Source organism: Salvelinus sp. IW2-2015, linkage group LG9, assembly GCF_002910315.2.
Source record: "Salvelinus sp. IW2-2015 linkage group LG9, ASM291031v2, whole genome shotgun sequence".
NCBI classification, from domain to species: domain Eukaryota; kingdom Metazoa; phylum Chordata; class Actinopteri; order Salmoniformes; family Salmonidae; genus Salvelinus; species Salvelinus sp. IW2-2015.
The window spans coordinates 7,726,104-7,732,107 of record NC_036849.1 but is presented as its reverse complement, the minus strand read 5'-3'; positions in this window follow the sequence as shown (position 1 = coordinate 7,732,107).

The window sequence follows — 6,004 nt, the reverse complement described above, 5'->3', positions numbered from 1 at the left end:
AGAAGGTGGAGCCAAAGTCAGTAAATAGTGTGGTGGAGCTTTCAATTCAAACTTTCAAGTGGGGCCAAGAGTAGCCACTTCACTAGTACTACTAGGCTAGGCCCTTCCAAATATTTTTACTCTCACAATTTCATCCCAACACATTCACAAAACGATTAAAAAAGGTTTAAACATTGTCTATACCCTTCATGGATAGATCCATCCAGGTGGGTTATTTGTCCTTAGGAGATTAGATTTGCATTTGCAGCACAAACCACCAATTTGTGACCTTGGTTAAGTCCCTGAATCTGTAGGTAAGCTGTCATGTGATCTAGATGAGCCCATTGATTCAGAATCAACAGCAAAAGGCTTTCCATAATTCTTTGAATTGCATGACCTTTTCCCTAATTTAATTGTGTGTTTCCCCTCCATTCAACCAGGTCGTCAGGTGTATTAAGAAAACCTGTATTCAGAGGGTTTATTGTAGTCTTTTGTCAGTGTGGTACATTACCATAGCTCATATATATCAATTGACCTAATATACTGTACTGTATTTTGTAAGAATAGAATTGAATAGACATAAATCTTCTGGCTACTGATCTGCCTCTCTACATACCACCCCGCAGAATATGAACTGAACAATGCGTGTTGGTTAGAAACATCAATCTGACAGTCCAGAACAGCTGACCCCAAATTATATCAGTTCTGTTGTGTTTGTTATAGTAGAAGCTGGGTGTGGGAAGGGGGGAAACAGAATCAAAGAGCTATACTCTCAGTCTTAAGCGAAGGGGGAAAGAGGCTTGTGCTGGACCCTGTGCACACACTTGAAGGCCGCGTTGAGACAATGAATTATCCGTGACCCAAGCCCTGCTCAGATAATCCCTACCATTGTGTCGTTGAGTTGTCGTAGTGCCGCTGCAAATGTACATTGTCCCAGGGGTGTCAGCAGTCATAATGTAAGTAGCCTAATTTATGTTCCTCGAACTCCCTTGAATGCCTCTTTCAATCCAACATTCATATACTGACTATCTCTGAAACTCACCTAGATAATACCTTTGATGATACAGTGGTAGCAGTACGTGGTTATACCATCTCTAGAAGAGACAGGAATGCCAATGGAGGAAGTGTTTCTGTTTATATTCAGAGTCATAGAGTATCTCATGCCAAATGCTGTTGAAGTAATATGGCTACAGGTTCACCTGCCTCACCTAAAGCCTATTCTTGTGGGAAGCTGCTATAGACTACTAAGTGCTAACAGTCAGTATCTGGATAATATGTGTGAAATACTTCATAATGTATCTGATCAAGAGCGAGGTATATTTTGTGGGTGACCAAAATGTTGATTGGTTTTCATCAAGCTGTCCACTCAAGAAAAAGCTTCAAACTATAACCGGTGCCTGCAACCTGGTTCAGGTTATCAGTCAACCTACCAGGGTATTTACAAACAGCACAGGAATGAAATCCTCCACATGTATTGATCACAACTTTACTAATGCTGCAGAAATCGTCTCTAAAGCAGTATCCACATCCATCAGATGTAGTGATAATAATATAGTAGTAGCCATATCTAGGAAAACCAAAGTTCCAAAAGCGAGGCCTAATATAGTGTATAAGAGATCATACAAGAGGTTTTGTAGTGATTCCTATGTTGAAGATGATGAGAAACTGAAAAATGATATGGTTGAGTGGGATGAGGCAAAAGGAATGGCAAATAAGTCTGGCTGAACGGCAAACATACTGTAAGTTGAGTATACGTGTGTCTAAACTAAACAAAAATAAGAAACTGTACTATGAAACAAAGAAATTATATAAAGAATGATAGTAAAAAGCTTTGGCGCACCTTAAATGACATTTTTGGGAAAAAGGTGAATTCAGCTCCAATATTCATTGAATCAGATGATTCATTAATCACAAAACCCACTGATTATTGCCAACTGCTTTGGTGATGTTTTCCCTTTGTAAGATTAACAAACTTAGGCATGACATTCCAACAACAAATTATGAACCTTCACACCATGCATAACTGACCAAATTATGAAAGACGAGCATTGTTATTTAGATTTGCGTAAAGTGAGTGTGGAAGAGCTGAAAGAATTATTGTTGTATATCAACTTGGATGGAAATGACTGAGGATGGTAGTGGACTGTATTGCCACTCCTATTGGCCATCTCTTCAATCGAAGCCTACAGGAAAGTGTGTACCCTCAGGCCTGGAGGGAAGCAAAAGTCATTCCGCTATCCAGGAATAGCAAAGCACCCTTTAGTGGCTCAAACAGCCCACCAATCAGCCTGCTAGCAACCCTTAGTAAACTTTTGAAAAAAATGGTGTTTGACCAAATACAATGCTATTTCACAGTAAACAAATTATCAAATGATTTTCATCACGCTTATAGGGAAGGGCACTCAATATGTACGGCACTTGCACAAATGACTGATTGGCTCAATATTATACCCGTCCGCTACCACAGCAAGTGAAATCACTGCAACACTTAAAGAGCTGCAGTCAGTTTTAGAATGGGTGGCAAGTAGTAAGCTACTCCTAAGTATTTCACAACTAAAAGCACTTTTTCATACAAATCATTCACTAAACCCCAGCTAAATCTTGTAATGAATAATGTGGAAATTGAGAAAGTTGAGGTGACTAAACTGCTTGGTGTAACCCTGGATTATAAAATGTAATGGTCAAAACATATTGACACAACGGTAGCTAAGATGGGGAGAGGTCTGTCTGTAATGAAGAGCTGCTCTGCTTTCTTCACATTGCTATCAACAAAACAAGTCCTACAGGCCCTAGTTTTATTGCACCTGGACTATTGCCCAGTCATATGGTCAAGGGCCACAAAGAGAGACATAGGCAATAAAGCAGCACGGCTGGCCCTTAAATGTACTCTGAGAGCTAACATCAATGGCATGCATGTCAACCTCTCCTGGCTCAAAGTAGAGGAGAGATTGATTGCATCACTACTTGTCTTTGTGAGAGGTATTGACACGCTGAATGCACTGAGCTGTCTGTTCAAACGACTAGCACACAGCTCAGACACCCATGCATAACCCACAAGACATGCCACCGGGGGTCTCTTCACAGTCCCCATGTCCAGAACGGACTGGAAAACGTAGAGTATTACATGGAATTTATGCAGTAAAATCAGATTTTAAAAAAAAATGATAAAACTACACCATATTGAATAATGCAGACTGTGAGGAGACACACACACACACACAGGCATATGCATACAGACACACATGTCAGCAAACACACTCTACACATGTATGTATGGTGGTATTATAAATGGTGTAATGTTATATGTAGTTTTACTTAATTTTTGCCTTATTTGTTTGGACTCCAGGATGATAGATGGGAATCCTTCTCGTCTAGGAGCTATATCGTTGTGGTATGATCTTTGGTCTGTGTGCTGTTTACAATTGGATTTAAAAACATAAAGCTTGGCCGGTATATATAACGAACACTAGACGGCACTAAACTCACACAATGATAATAATCTTTGATTATCAGTCTATGTGCAAATTATGGTTTGGTGATGCCATGGTATTACCATGTAATAAACTACAAAACTATTTTTGCTTTCTTACCTTTAAAGTAATATTTTAAATATTCATTATATTAAAGGGGCAATCAGCAGTTTCTACATCCATTGATTCTTAACGAAAATAACTTCTAAATGCCTCATCAGCTTAGTTTAACTGTCGTACTCCATCTGAGTCCAAAATATGAGCTTGTTTACTCCAATGTTTGAAAACAAAGTAAATGTAAACAAATACTGTTTAGCCTTAAAAAAAATATTAAACTATCATTTGTATATCATGGATGGTTAGTCCTTGCATCCATAGCTCTGTCTATGAATTTGAGAGTGATTACATTTCTCCCACCCCATCCCTCAGCTTTTTACTTAAAACAGTGGCGGGGAAACGCTTTGTTATTGTTTCAAGTGCTGATTGACCCTTTAACTTTCTGTGATGTGATGCAATTATACAAAACAACCCCAATGTAATAAATCAAATCAATCCTAGACTTGAGTGTAACTTAATCACAGCATCAACATGGCTTGTTTTATTTTGCTATTTAAAATTGAGAAATATGTTTTGACATAGTGCAGAACTGTGACAACACTAATTGTTGCTTCATAACGATACATAACAGTTTGATCTCCACAACTAGTTTTATATTAGTATTATTACAACTTTTTATTACTTGGTAATATTTAGATTTTGGCATCTGACTTTGATATTTGTCATTTAGACTGTACACATGTACTGCACTGTTAAGGAGAGCTTGCAAGTAAGCATGGCACTGTACTGTTTACACCTGCAAGATCCTTTGCAGGTGACAAATAAACTTTGATTTGATCCACACACCTAGATACTGTAGGCCCTTTCATCATTACATCCCTGATGTTGTTTGACTATAATGATAACTCTGAATGACAAGCTACATGCGCTGGCTGGCTGTGCTCATCTTGTTAGCATGGAGAATCTTGTTGAGAGCAAGGAGAGGTCACTTGTTTATTTTCATCTTTCTTGTCCAGACACATATTCTGAGTTGACATGAATAACAGGCACTTTGTTTAACATATGCATGAGGGTATAAGGGCTTACATGTACTGTAGGTGTCTACATGAAGTGCTCTGAGAGAGACCACATTCTAAATTCAACACAGTATCTTTTATATAGACACACAGTAGGGAAAAGTTAATGGAATTTTCCACTTAAGAGGAAAATAGTTATGATTTAATCTTTAATTGGCTCAATGACAAATGTATTAAATATATTGATTAGACTATTTAAAACTATTTTTAGACTAGTTAAGACCAACATAAATGATATGCCCGAGCAAAGGATGCAGGGCTGGTTCCACCAGGCTATAGGATGCACTTGATGTGGCAGTGTGTAGAGGATGAAAGTTCAACAAAAAGTCACAAAGTATGAAAATTAATAACCTGTATTGACCTTCCTGATAATATCCTCATACATTTTTATTTTATTATCGGCCCATCCACCACCCTCCCTCTTCGGAGGACAAAAGTAACTTAGTTTCTCAATAGACATGTTTGTGTGACTTACCCGTATAAGATAAGTTATATAGCAGTAGCCTTCAGACCAGTTTCATAACATTATTAAATGTTTAGTCCTTTAGCAGACGCTCTTATCCAGAGCGACTTACAGAAGCAATTAGGGTTGCCTTGCTCAAGGGCATATGGACAGATTTTCAACCTAGTCGGCTCGGGGATTCAAACCAGCGACCTTTTGGTTACTGGCCCAACGCTCTTAATCACTAGGTTACCTAACCATGACTAGTAGACTACAACGTTCTAGACACTGGGGACACCCTTGGGTAATACTTGTTGCTCACGAAGTTGTAGCATAGTCAGTCCAGACAGAGATACAATCAAGAGTTTGTTCAAAGTCTATTTGGTGACACCAACGCCAACCTACACCATATATTTCAGCTGTCACAGGACTGGGCCATCTGTTGCGTTAGATACTTCCCATAAGCAGGGGTTTACAACATCTTATAATAATACACCAAGGATTTTTTTCCTATGTGATTTTTCCATTCCCTTCTTTGCTATTCTGTTCCTTGAGTGTGAAAAGCATTCTTGGTAGCGGGCGGCAAGCGTATGTACTTTAACTTGCTACTCTTCTCCTCTACCAGGGCTTCCCTTTCGTTGCTCTTTGGAAGCTTGTCCAGTTTTGCCATTTGTGGACAACGATGACAAGACACAAAAGCATGTGTTGGCCATAAATAGCTCTGACCAGCAGAGGATTGCTCACTGCCTGCAGATCAAATTCTCTACAGGCAGAAGGCAGCAGGCCTGGCCCCCAGCCCAGTTGCAGTAAAAGACGTACCACTCGCTCTTTCCTAGAAACACTTGGCCCTGTTCAAATGAAGGGACAGGGGCAGACTGGCCTGGCTGTTCATTGAAACTTAGATGGAGAGTATAAAAAGGTGCTTTGATTCATTTGGGAAACTGCAGTTCTCTAAGTTAAGGTTGAAAGAGCATTACATA